A 15036-nucleotide genomic window follows, 5' to 3' on the forward strand; every position below is an offset into this window, starting at 1 on the left:
ACCCTGTTCATACAAGCAAGTTTAATACAGAGACTGAAGAATATTCTACAAACCGGTTAGGGCTGAATCGCATTTGTTCCCAAAGCTTCACTCGGAATTTTCTTCTTTAGTGCAGGGCAGTCTCCAAATGTCTGAATATTTTTGAAACGCCCACCAAATATTTGCTGCTTGTGTTTGATATCCTGATGACACCCAGTGTCAGTGAGTTGAGATTTGCCACTTTGGGGAGGAGGACACTCACCGGCAAGTAGGATTCCTTTCATTTCATTCCTAGTTGACCTGCAATGGCATTTAGTATTTCAACACCCGAGAGTTTAGGAGATTTCTAATTTGATTTCACTGGGTCATGTTCCTCCTTGGATCCCTTCCTTGGCTTCCCATCCCATATCCACCACAACTTCCTTCTACTTACATTTGCAGCAGGAGTTGGGAACCTCTGGCGCACCGGTCAATTGAAACCTGAGCTGTGTGAGCAAGTTTCCTATGGAGGAATGGCTCATGCTGTAGCCCAATCTCTGCAGAAGGCAAGCTTTGAGTCTGCTGCCTATCAGCGAATGGCAGCTGATGGGCAGAAAACCCGAAGTTCCAGGAGCTTATCTAAAACATTACACAGGACTCTCTGGAGGCCGTTTGGTACTTTGATGTTCCAACTTCAGGGGTTCAAAGCACCCAATCAGCTGGTGTCATTGTGATGTCATGTGACTGACATGTGGGCAACTGGCCTTTTATTATAATAATATTAGTACAGAAATGGGAGCAATGTCGCGGCTGCAAAAATGGCATTATAATAATTTTATTATAATATAATAAATATTTTCCAGGGACAGCCCCAGATTTATAGAAGCCATCCCAGTTTCTGATTTGATCCCAGAATGTCTGGCTTTTCCTTGGGATATCATTGGAGAAATGTTGGAGGGTATGGAGTTACGAGACCCTTGAACCAAGGAGATCAGCAACTATGCAACCTTTTGAAGACATCTAAAGGCAGCCCTGTACAGAGAATTTTAAAAAAATAATAATGCTTTCGTGTGTTTTTATATATACTCCCTACGACATTATGGGACCCAGGTGGCGCTGTGGTTAAACCACTGAGCCTAGGGCTTGCTGATCAGAAGGTTGGCAGTTCGAATCCCTGTGACGGGGTGAGCTCCCGTTGCTCGGTCCCAGCTCCTGCCAACCTAGCAGTTCGAAAGCACTTCAAAATGCAAGTAGATAAATAGGAACCGCTACAGCGGGAAGGTAAACGGCGTCTCCATGTGCTGCTCTGGTTTGCCAGAAGCGGCTTTGTCATGCTGGCCACATGGCCTGGAAGCTATACGCCGGCTCCCTTGGCCAATAATGTGAGATGAGCGCGCAACCCCAGAGTCGGTCACAACTGGACCTAATGGTCAGGGGTCCCTTTACCTTTTACCTACGACATTAATGTCTCACATCAAATATAATTGATCTGAAGGAAGGACTTCATGATCTGAAAACAGAGACAATGTATCATGTATGTACTTTGGTAACCCAAAATCTTTAATCGAAACAGCTCTGGCAGACACACACGCATTATGGGTTTTTGTTGAGTTGTTGTTTAACTGTGGTGTGAGCAAATAAAAGGAAATTTTGGAACCAATGCTGACTCTTTCTCCTTCCAAGCTGAGTATTTAACAGAACTGAATCACATTTTCATCTTTAATGCCGGGCATTGCTCAAAAACTTTCCAATGGTATGACTATTTTCCACATATCCACCCAATATTTCTTGCTTGTCTTTGCAATAAAATATTCTCACTACATGCAGGAAGTCCCAGGTTCAAGTCCCGGCAACTCCAGACACGGCTGGGAGAAGCTTCTGGCTGAAACCTTCAACAGCTGCTGTCTCCCTGGGCAAGCAATACTGGCCTAGATTGACCAATGGCCAGACAATGACCAATATAAGGCAGTTTATTATGGAGGCATTGTACAACACATAACACCTCTTCACCAGAAAACCTCCCTTCTGCACCACCTGTGCAAACAACTAACAAAATTACGGGCCCATTTAGCACACATTTCCTTTCCTTCGTTCACAAATCTGTTATGACTAAGATGTCCACCAGGGTCATGAAACGGCTTTTGCATCTTCTGTTGTGGTTTTATGAAAAAAAAATTCTGCATTACTCCCTCCACACGCCCTTTTCATTACTCGTAACACTGACGCTTCTCCCCTTTGCACGCACTCGCTCATGAGAAACATGTTGAACATCATGAGGACGGTCCTTCTTGGACAGGGAAGTTTCAGGGAACGCAAAAACTGGCGGTGAGATGTCTTTGTCTGTCATAAACAGAGGCATCCTTTGCTACCGGTATAAGCAAATAATGAAACTTGCTCTTTTCCACGTCAGCAAATGGCTGAACTGCCTACTTGGCTCATAGGAAGAAGAGACTAAAAGCACCCTCAATTCTAGACCCACTGGATTGGGGAAGAAGAGGCAAAGGAAACATCCCTCTGTGTCAGGAGTGGTTAACTTTTGACCCTCCAGGTATTACTGGACTACAAATCCCATCATCCTTGATCACTGGCTACGCTGGCTGGGGTTGATAGGAACAGGAGTCCAAACAGTATCTGGAGGGCCACAAATTACCCACCCCTAGGCTGTCATTCCATATTTCCTACATTGCCCCGCTCCCATTTTTTATTTATAATTTTCTTTTATAACAAATAAACATTTCAAACCGAATAAAACAATCCTTACATATAATACCTTGCCTTCCCTCCCCCTCTTTCTGTGGTTCCTTAAATTTACTCTTTTTGTCCCCTGCAAGTCTATTTTTTTCTTTTCATCTGTTTCACACATGTTTTAGCAACTGCACATTTTTACATTAATCCTGCTAATGTCTTAATTTGTTTTACAATTTCTTTGCAGGTATTCAATAAAGGATTTCCATTCCCTATTAAAAAGTTTGTTGTCTTGATCTCTTATTCTTCCAGTAAGTTTCGCCATTTCTGCATAGCCCATTCATTTCTGCAGCCGTTCTTTTCTTGCCAGGACTTAGAATCATAGAGCTGGAAGAGACCACAAGGGCCATCCAGTCCAACCCCCTGCCAAGCAGGAAACACCATCAAAGCATTCTTGACATATGCCTGTCAAGCCTCTGCTTAAAGACCTCCAAAGAAGGAGACTCCTCCTCTTCTTCTTCTTCTTCTTCTTCTTCTTCTTCTTCTTCTTCTTCTTCTTCTTCTTCTTCTTCTTCTTCTTCTTCTTCTTCTTCTTCCTCCTCCTCCTCCTCCTCCTCCTCCTCCTCCTCCTCCTCCTCCTCCTCCATTCTTGCAGCCCCGACATTGCTCCCATTTCTGTACTATTCCCATTTCCTGACTGCTCTGGGGAAATTTTCAGCTGACATGGCTGGTCATGGCAGCGTGCGATGAAATAGGAGGGTTGGTGGGCAGAGCACAGATGGCATAAGGTCTGGCCTGATCCTGACGGAACATAGGTCAGGATGCATCATTGTGCCTGCAATATCTGGATCCACCAGAACCAAAAGGAACTATTTTTCCTATTGGCATGAAAACATCATTTTCCTAAGAGTAATACCCCCGGGTTTGTGTATGCAACTGGGCCCTTCTTTAAATCCCTACTGTGAAATGTAACATTGGCATGCATTCCAGAAGTCCTTTGGGCAGCTGTTGGGGGATATTCTGGCCCAGGACATCCTATCTGGCCCATGAAGCCATCATAGCTGACGTCAGGTTGCCTCGCTGAAGGCAGCTTGGGACAGTGTGTGACTTTTGGTATTTAAACTCTCGCGTTTTAAAAAATCCAAAACATTTCTCTCTTCAGAAGGCGCATCGTATCCAACCTTGACAACTGTTCTACTACTTGAGAAATGATAATTCTGACAGTATGCATGCAATGGTTCATTAAGGGTGCCCCTGTTATTTATTTAAAAATAATAATACTGAATCTTTTCTCTCTCTCTCGCTAATGTTCTCATGGTTTGCCCCCCCTTAACAGTTTTTGACATGGATGCCGAATGGCACATGCCACAAACACACTGCTACATGTTGTCCTGTGCTTTCTTAGTGTGCAGCATAAACAATGTGTCGTAGGTCTAGATCAGGCATCCCCAAACTGCGGCCCTCCAGATGTTTTGGCCTACAACTCCCATGATCCCTAGCTAACAGGACCAGTGGTCAGGGATGATGGCAACTGTAGTCCAAAACATCTGGAGGGCCGAAGTTTGGGGGTGCTTGGTCTAGATGCACCTTAAAGAAGGGGCTGTCCTGCACCAACTCATGTTACCGACTAATCTTTTTTAAATAGTTTTTCTTCTTTTTAAAGTGAAGACTGGTTTGCTTTCTAAAAACCTGGGATAACCTCTTTCTGGTCAAATGCCGTTATTTGGAGAGTATTAGCCGCAAGATCATAGACGAGGCAGCAAACTATTCTCTCGTGACTTTTTTATTTTGGATCTATCAACAGCAAAAAGGAAAGTATGGCTTGTGGACAAGCCTCTCTGTGCTAAAAGTAGCATGATTAAGGACCCATCCAGACATCATTTTTATTGTGCATTCTTTTTTTCCCTTTTTTCTTTTTGAATGATATTTATTTTTTCCCATCACCAAACCTGAACATTGTTCTTCATGCTTGTATACATATACATATACATATACATATACATACATATACATACACATATACATTTATGTTTGTTTGTTACAATTTTTCGTATCGTATTTCTAATCCTCCTTTCCCAGAGAAAAAAAGGGAAAGGAGAAAAAGAAAGAAAAAAAGAAAGAAAAGAAAGTAAATTTTATCTTTGGACTTCCTGTTATCTCCATCAGCATACTCTCCTCTTTTTGTCGCAGAGTGTATATTCAATCCATGCTATCTCTGTTTTTACATATCGTTTGACACTCCTATTTCTTAAGGAAACTGATTTCTGCAAATCCAAACAGATTTTTTCCCTTTTTTACTCAAACGCTATCATAGAAATTTTGTTCTCAGTATATTTTCTAACATATTTCTTGTACCTGTCCCATTTTTTAAGAAATTCTTCTTTAACCTTTCCTCTCAAACTGTTTGTTAACTGTGCCATTTCAGCAAACTCTTGAAGTTTATTTTGCCAATCTATAATTCTTGGAGCTTCTTTTTCTTTCCATCCTTTGGCAATAACTATACGAGCCACTGCTAATGAATATAGAAGGAGTTCTTTTGCCTGTATGGGAATATCTTTTTGAAAGGTGATACTTAGTAGAAAGATCTCTGGTCTTTTTGGGATATTCCTACCTATAATTTTTTGGATCTCATCATGAATTTTATCCCAAAATTTCCTGATATTCTCACAGGCCCACCACATATGAAACAGGTTCCCATCGTTTTCCCCACACCTCCAGCAGACATTTGCAATGTTCTTATACATTTTAGAAAGTCTGGAAGGTGTGAGGTGCACATTTTTATTGTGCATTCTTGATGTGCTGATGATGGTAGCAGGGTGAGTACTGTTTGTGCCTGCAGGTGTTTGGGGCCAGACACGCTGCTTCATTTCCTTTTTTAAAAAAAATAGATATTTATTTGGTTTATCAGATTAAATTTTTACAGTCACATATCCAACATACAACATAAAAACAAGATTCCAAGGAATTGCCTGGACTTCCCTCCTCCCCTTTGTGGGTCCTATTGTCAATCATTTCCTCCTGCATCTTTTATAATAATCCAAATCTTTTACCTCTCCATTGTATCTAAAATTCACCATTAAACTACAAGTGATATTCCAACCCCACTACTAACAATTTTAACTGTTTACAATGGTCTTTAAGGTAAGTTATAAATTTTCCCCACTCCTTATTAAAATTTTGGTCTGCCTGGTTTCTGATTCTTCCGGTCATTGTAGCCATTTTGGCATAATCCATCAACTTGAAATATATATATATATTTAAAAATTGTCCACCTTAGAGTCCAACTAAGTTTGTTCTTGGTATTAGCCTTCGTGTGCATGCACACTTCTTCAGGTACCAAACAAAAGCTTATACCAACTAAAGCTTATACTTCTTCAGATATGCACATGAAAGCTTATACCAAGAACAAACTTAGTTGGTCTCTAAGGTGCTGTGGGTTAAACCACTGAGCCTAGGGCTCAGATAACAGTAACGAAATATTTTCTATAAATAACAAGAAAAATACTTATTTCATTTAAGAATTGCATCCCATAAAGCACCCCAATTGTTGAATTGCTAACAATGAAGAAACATCAATCACACACACACACACTTAACAATTCCACAGGCTGAAAATATAACAGAGATAATAATAATAATAATTTATTTATTTATACCCCGCCCATCTGGCTGGGTTTCCCCAGCCACTCTGGGCGGCTTCCAACCGAATATTAAAAACAGTGCAGCATCAAACATGTTGTCTTCTAAAAGTTGTTACTTATTGCCTTGACATCTGCTGGGAGGGCGTTCCACAGGGCGGGTGCCACTACCGAGAAGGCCCTCTGTCTGGTTCCCTGTAACCTCACTTCTCTCAAGGAGGGAACCGCCAGAAGGCCCTCAGTGCTGGATCTCAGCCTATCTTCTCCAGCAGGTGTCTATCTTCTCCATTATTATTATTTATTTCTCTATTTATATTTATTAAATCATTTCAAGAGCTAGGGAAATATTTGTGTGTGTCTTGTACATCCAATGCTGACACACGCTATTTATTTATTTATTTATTTAAGAAATGCTATGAAACGCTTAATTTTCAAAGAAATCTCCACGTCACGGACGTGAAACAGAGACATAAATTATCCAATAGAATACGTGTAAAATCAACATCATTTCCAAGCAATTACACATGACTGAACTGTGTGTCCAGATAGATTTGTTGATATTGATAAACTGGAGGCCACTTCAAATATATAATAAAGTACCTGCCCAAGCTTAAACGGCAGGACAGGGGCTTCCGCGCAAGATCGACTTCCCGAGGAGCAACATGACGTGGCAGTTGCAAAAGAACATGTTCAACTGACCAAAGAGCTTCAATGTGCACATAAGGAACACGGTGGTGCCTTAAGGAATCTGGGGCTAAGAGATTCGTATACTAATGATAAACACTTGGAATTTGGCCCAGGATATGTGTGTGGGCCAGTAGTGATGTATGGAAGTGAGAGCTGAACCATAAAGAAGGCTGATCGCCGAAGAATTGATGCTTTTGAATTATGGTGCTGGAGGAGACTCTTGAGAGTCCCATGGATTGCAAGAAGATCAAACCTATCCATTCTTAAGGAAATCAGCCCTGAGTGCTCCCTGGAAGGACAGATCGTGAAGCTGAGGCTCCAATACTTTGGCCACCTCATGAGAAGAGAAGAATCCTTGGAAAAGACCCTGATGTTGGGAAAGATTGAGGGCACTAGGAGAAGGGGATGACAGAGGATGAGATGGTTGGACAGTGTTCTCGAAGCTACGAACATGAGTTTGACCAAACTGCGGGAAGCAGTGCAAGACAGGAGTGCCTGGCGTGCTATGGTCCATGGGGTCACGAAGAGTCAGACACGACTAAACGACTAAACAACAACATGTGGGGGGACGGACGGACGTGGGTGGCGTTGTGGGTTAAACCATAGAGCCTAGGGCTTGCCGATCAGAAGGTCGGCGGTTCGAATCCCTGCAACGGGGTGAGCTCCTGTTGCTCGGTCCCTGCTCCTGCCAACCTAGCACTTTGAAAGCACATCAAACTGCAAGTAGATAAATAGGTACCACTCTGGTGGGAAGGTAAACGGCGTTTCCGTGTGCTGCTCTGGTTTGCCAGAAGTGGCTTAGTCATGCTGGCCACATGACCTGGAAGCTGTACGCCGGCTCCCTCGGCCAGTAAAGCGAGATGAGCACGCAACCCCAGAGTCGGTCATGACTGGACCTAATGGTCAGGGGTCCCTTTACCTTTAAGGTGCTACTGGACAATTTATTAAAATATTTTTATATATATTTCGACTGTGTCAGACCAACACGGCTACCTACCTGAATCTAGGTCCATCAACTTGATCTGCCATTCCTCTCTGGTAGAGACTTCATCTTCTTTCCATCTCTGGGCCAATAACATCCACACAGCTGTGGTTGCATAAATAGTATTTTCGACATGCTGCTTCATTTCCAGTCGGTGCATGTTCTGTAGCTTCCTGTGGAAATCCTAGAACTACAAATGTTCTGGGGTATTGTTTTGGGTTCATTTGTGTGTTTTTTATCCCTTTTTCATTCTGCTCTAAAGCAAGAGTGCCTCTGCAAATGGCAATAGCGCAGGAACACTGGGGAAGCCACAGAACAACATATAAAGTGGAATGATTTGTGGGAAACTAAGAAAGCGAAATCCACAACAACAAAATGCCAGTCTGGAGGAACCCTTAAAACGGGAGAGATTTTATTCTGCTTTAATTCTGGGCTGCATCAATAGGAGTATAGCATCTAGATCAAGGGAAGTAATAGTACCACAGTATTCCGCTCTGGTCAGACCTCACCTGGAGTGCTGTTTCCAGTTCTGGGCACCACAGTTCAAGAAGGATACAGACAAGATGGAACGTGTCCAGAGGAGGGCAACCAAAATGGTCAAAGGCCTGGAAACGATGCCTTATGAGGAACGGCTTAGGGAGCTGGGTAGGTTTAGCCTGGAGAAGAGAAGGCTAAGGGGTGATATGATAGCCATGTTCAAATATATAAAAGGATGTCATATAGAGGAGGGAGAAATATTGTTTTCTGCTGCTCCAGAGAAGCGGACACAGAGCAAAAGATTCAAACTACAAGAAAGAAGATTCCACCTAAACATTAGGAAGAACTTTCAGACAGTAAGAGCTGTTCAGCAGTGGAATTTGCTGCCAAGGAGTGTGGTGGAGTCTCCTTCTTTGGAGGTCTTTAAGCAGACGCTTGACAGGCATATGTCAAGAATGCTTTGATGGTGTTTCCTGCTTGGCAGGGGGTTGGACTGGATGGCCCTTGTGGTCTCTTCCAACTCTATGATTCTATGATTCTAAAGCAGGCAAAGAACCGCCACATCTTTCCAGGTTGCATTCGGAGGTGGGTGGCTTCTTCCAACAGCACCAACACGCTCACTTTACACACAATGGAGGAGTTGTCATTTGCGACGTGAGACACACACCACACACAATTTAAAAAACCCATTTATCGGCAGCAAATATACATCAATGCCACCGCCTAGGTTTGCACCCTGTAAATTCACGAATCTGTTGCGATTCCGTCATCATAAGGGCTGAACAAATACACTTTAATGATTGTGGAAAACCAGTGTGGGGGAAAATGCCGCAGCAGTTAAGCTATTACAAGGAAGCTTGGTGGCCATGGTGCATATCTAATGAAATGAGTGGATGTCCTATATATATAATTGCTGGGGCAGCACCATATTGTGGGTTAGATGCTCACTTTCTTGCCACTCTGATTTGAGCACCACTGTCTATCTGAACTATGAAGAAGGTCACTGCAGCCGGGTTACTCTCCCTATGCCTTGCGATGGTCGTCTCTTCCGTAGCGCAAGAGTCGCCTGTGATAAAGTGTGGGAGAGACTTCGTGAGAACTGTCATCTCTGCTTGCGGCAGTGTCCGTTCCAAGAGGCACCTTTCGGCCATCTACTCTCGAGATCTCTCAGGTAACCCAGAAAAACCATGCTCCCTCTCTTAAAGAGCAGGTTGAACAGGGAATCAGGCAGAGGGCCTTTCCGGTAGTGGCACCCACCCTGTGGAACACCCTCCCATCAGATGTCAAGGAGATGAGTAACTATAGAACCTTTAGAAGACATCTGAAGGCAGCAGCCCTGTATGTTTTATTATGTTTTTATATACGTTGGAATCCACCCAGAGTGGTTGGGGCAACCTAGTCAGATGGGCAGGGTACAAGTAATAAACTTATTATTATTAATGATTAATAATTTAGCTAGGAAAATGTGGTTTCTATTTCATTTATTTCATTTCATTTATATCTTGTCCAAGGAGCTCAAGTTCCAGTGTTATGAGGGAGGGAGAAAACAATCTATCCACTTTTTCTACAACGTGCAAAATTTTATGCACCTCTATCATGTCCTCCTCTTACTTGCCTTTTCTCTAAATTGAAAAGCTGCAAATGTCCTAACCTTTCCTCATAAACGAACTGTGTCATCCTCTCGATCTTTTTGGTCACCCTTTTCTAAACCCTTTCCAGTGCTAGAATACCCTTTTTGAGTTGAGGCGACCAGAACTGTTCGTCCTTGACTTAAGAAGAGTCCTGCTGGATCAAGTCCAACACTCTGTTTGAAGTTCTTACAAAATGACCTTGTGCTTTTCCTTATGTTTTAATGAAGCAGATCGAGGAAACCACCTCCAGAACGAAGATGCAATTTTTGACCAAGCCAAGGGAGCCGTAGGGAAAAGAGGGCTTCATTCCATGGAAAGAAGGCAGAACGGTCCCCCTTCCCTCTCCACAAGGTGCTGCAAAGATGGCTGTAGTGTAAATGATCTCCGTTTGCTATGCTAATGAATGACATCTCATGTCTCTGTACCAAGTGAAATGAAAAATTAAATAGCATTGTTTTCTTGAGCAAACTGCTAAACCATGCATAGACTCCAAATTTGTTGCCCGGACCCTGAATAAAGCTTTAATCCAGCCCCTGTTGACATGGCCATTGGTCAGCAATGATGGGAGTTGTAGTTCAGCATCATCTGCGGGGTCCACATTCCCCATCTCTACCTAAATCAGTTTCATTCAATGAAAGCTTTAGTTGATTAACCCATGTGGGACAATTTTAATCAGTGAAATGATAAAATTAAGGGCTTGCTTGTGTTTTGTGTATGGCTATTTTCATCCTCGTGTGATTGAAATAGGGGAGGAAACTAATACAGAATATTAAACGAAGCTTGGCCTCCTGATTTTTGCTTTCGATAGCTTTTGCTTCCCCTTCATGGATCAATGCCTTGTCGTGGCGAAGGGGCTTGAATAACTCAGAGAAGCTATGAGCTATGCCATGCAGGGCCACCCAAGATGGACAGGTCATAGTGGAGAGTTTTGACTAAACGTGATCCACCTGGAGAAGGAACTGGCAAGCCACTCCAGTATCCCTGCCAAGAAAACTCCATGGACAAAGACAACAGGCATATAAAAGTTATGACGCTGGAAGATGAGCCCCTCAGGTCGGAAGGCGTCCAACATGCTACTGAGGAAGAGCGGAGGACAAGTACAAGTAGATTCAGAGCTGATGAAGCGGCTGGGCCAAAGCCGAAAGGACGCTCAGTTGCGGATATGCCTGGAAGCGAAAGGAAAGTCCGATGCTGTAAAGAAAAATATTGCATAGGAACCTGGAATGTAAGAACCATGAATGGAGGTAAGCTGGATGTGGTCAAAAATGAGATGACAAGAATAAATATCGACATCCTGGGCATCAGTGAACTAAAATGGAAGGGAATGGGTGAATTCAGTTTGGGTGACTATCATATCTACTACTGTGGGCAAGAATCCTGTAGTAGAAATGGAGTGGCCCTCATAGTCAACAAAAGAGTGGCAAAAGCTGTAATGGGATGCAATCTCAAAAATGACAGAATGATCTCGATACGAATCCAAGGCAGACCTTTTAACATCACGGTAATCCAAGTTTATGCACCAACTACTGGTGCTGAAGAAAGTGAAATTGACCAATTCTATGAAGACCTACAACACCTTCTAGAAATGACACCAAAGAAGGATGTTCTTCTCATTACAGGGGATTGGAATGCTAAAGTAGGGAATCAAGAGATAAAAGGAACAACTGGCAAGTTTGGCCTTGGAGTTCAAAATGAAGCAGGGCAAAGGCTAATAGAGTTCTGTCAAGAGAACAAGCTGGTCATCACAAACACTCTCTTCCAACAACACAAGAGACGACTCTACACATGGATATCACCAAATGGGCAGCATCGAAATCAGATTGATTATATTCTCTGCAGCCAAAGATGGAGAAGCTCTATACAGTCAGCAAAAACAAGACCTGGAGCTGACTGTAACTCAGATCATCAGCTTCTTATAGCAAAATTCCAGCTTAAACTGAAGAAAGTAGGAAAAACCACTGGGCCAGTAAGATACAATCTGAATCAAATCCCTTATGAATACACAGTGGAAGTGAGGAACAGGTTTAAGGATTTAGATTTGGTGGACAGAGTGCCTGAAGAACTATGGATGGAGGCTCGTAACATTATACAGGAGGCAGCAACGAAAACCATTACAAGGAAAAGGAAATGCAAGAAAGCAAAATGGCTGTCCAACGAGGCCTTACAAATAGCGGAGGAGAGGAGGCAAGCAAAATGCAAGGGAGATAGGGAAAGATACAGGAAACTGAATGCAGATTTCCAAAAAACAGCAAGGAGAGACAAGAGGGTCTTCTTAAATGAGCAATGCAAAGAAATAGAGGAAAACAATAGAATGGGGAAAACCAGAGATCTGTTCAAGAAAATTGGAGATATGAAAGGAACATTTCGTACAAAGATTACCAATTTCGAAAGGGCAGAGGAACCAGAGACCAAATAGCAAACATGCGCTGGATTATGGAGAAAGCTAGAGAGTTCCAGAAAAACGTCTACTTCTGCTTCATTGACTATGCAAAAGCCTTTGACTGTGTCGACCACAGCAAACTTTGGCAAGTTCTTAAAGAAATGGGAGTGCCTGATCACCTCATCTGTCTCCTGAGAAATCTCTATGTGGGACAAGAAGCTACAGTTAGAACTGGATATGGAACAACTGATTGGTTCAAAATTGGGAAAGGAGTACGACAAGGTTGTATATTGTCTCCCTGCTTATTTAACTTATATGCAGAATTCATCATGCGAAAGGCTGGACTAGATGAATCCCAAGCCGGAATTAAGATTGCCGGAAGAAATATCAACAACCTCAGATATGCAGATGACACAACCTTGATGGCAGAAAGCGAGGAGGAATTAAAGAACCTTTTAATGAGGGTGAAAGAGGAGAGCGCAAAATATGGTCTAAAGCTCAACATCAAAAAAAACCAAGATCATGGCCACTGGTCCCATCACCTCCTGGCAAATAGAAGGGGAAGAAATGGAGGCAGTGAGAGATTTTACTTTCTTGGGCTCCTTGATCACTGCAGATGGTGACAGCAGTCACGAAATTAAAAGACGCCTGCTTCTTGGGAGAAAAGCAATGACAAACCTAGACAGCATCTTAAAAAGCAGAGACATCACCTTGCCGACAAAGGTCCGTATAGTTAAAGCTATGGTTTTCCCAGTAGTGATGTATGGAAGTGAGAGCTGGACCATAAAGAAGGCTGGTCGCCGAAGAATTGATGCTTTTGAATTATGGTGCTGGAGGAGACTCTTGAGAGTCCCATGGACTGCAAGAAGATCAAACCTATCAATTCTTAAGGAAATCAGCCCTGAGTGCTCCCTGGAAGGACAGATCGTGAAGCTGAGGCTCCAATACTTTGGCCACCTCATGAGAAGAGAAGAATCCTTGGAAAAGACCCTGATGTTGGGAAAGATTGAGGGCACTAGGAGAAGGGGACGACAGAGGACAAGATGGTTGGACAGTGTTCTCGAAGCTAGGAACATGAGTTTGACCAAACTGCGGGAGGCAGTGCAAGACAGGAGTGCCTGGCGTGCTATGGTCCATGGGGTCACGAAGAGTCGGACACGACTAAACGACTAAACAACAACAAAGCTTTTGCTTGTTACGTCTCTGTATTCCACGTGGGTCAAAGTTGGCTTAATTCTGAATCTGTTAAACCATGATCTCCTAGTTGAGGACAAAATGGTAAACCGTAGTTTACGGAAGGCTTCCTGGTTTATCGTTTCCTGCTGCAAAGGGTGGAGAGGTCCATTTGTATTTAAATCTTTTAAGACCTAGATGCAACCATGCTTAGCTTCATGTGCATATGCATCTGGGCTCCCTGAAGGCTGAAAGTTACAACACGACTCAGAATGTAGGACCAATCAGCAGTCTGGGGCCCATGATCAAGAGGCAGATAGTCTTGTATCCTAGAGGGCATAAGAGAGAAATATACAGACAGATAGACAGACAGAGGAGATACTAGCATAGGTCCAGGGCATGGAGAAGTCTAGTTGGACAGGAGACTTTCAGGACCATGCACAGATCACTGGGCCTGAGCAACTAGGCTGCCTGTCACTATTTTCCAGGTGGGATTCAGCGCCATCTAGATTGGTCATTAGCCCTCTACTTTCCTCCAGGGAAATCCGATCTTTACTACTGAACCAGAGCCAATGCCAACTAGATTTTCTCCGGATGGATGTTTCGCACCGATTTATCACTGAAAAAAGTGGGTTTCCCCAGGGAAAACTGTGAGGAAAGGGCAAAACCGCTCAGACCCCGGCCTAGAAAGTGAGGGACAAGTGGGAAACTGCCTGGACCCATGCTCTCTAGACAAGGGGCAAGTGGCAAAACACTGAACAGAAGTTGATTTGGCGCTCTTGAACAACAACCTCCCACACAAAAGCAGGACTTTGGGGAGTGGGGGAAGGGAGGGGGTAAATGCACTAGGAAATGTGGAATAACAGCTTCCTCAACCTAAAAGGTAAAGGTAACAGACCTCTGACAGTTAAGTCCAGTCGCGAACGACTCTGGGGTTGCAGCTCTCATCGCGCTTTACTGGCCAAGGGAGCCAGAGTTTGTCCGCAGACAGCTTCCAGGGCGTGTGGCCAGCATGACTAAGCTGCTTCTAGAGAACCAGAGCAGCACATGGAAACACCATTTACCTTCCCGCCGGAGCGGTACCTATTTATCTACTTTTTGATGTGCTTTTGAACTGCTAGGTGGGCAGGAGCTGGGACTGAGCAAGGGGAGCTCACCCCATCACGGGGATTCGAACTGCCGACCTTCCGATTGGCAAGCCCTAGGCTCATGGTTTAGACCACAGCGCTACCCTCATTCTTGAACCTAACCTCCCTGTAAACAGATCTGAACAAATGCTTGGTCTAAGCTCTCTGCAAACTTTGTGCGGGCAGCCCTCAGACATGGAACTGAGCACTCTGTTTCCTCTATTGCCTGTCCATTATAAGAACAGAAGAAGAGAGGCCTGCTGAATTAGGCCAATGGCCCATCTAGTTCAGCATCCTG

Source organism: Zootoca vivipara, chromosome 12 (assembly GCF_965207765.1).
Source record: "Zootoca vivipara chromosome 12, rZooViv2.hap1.1, whole genome shotgun sequence".
Lineage (NCBI taxonomy): Eukaryota > Metazoa > Chordata > Lepidosauria > Squamata > Lacertidae > Zootoca > Zootoca vivipara.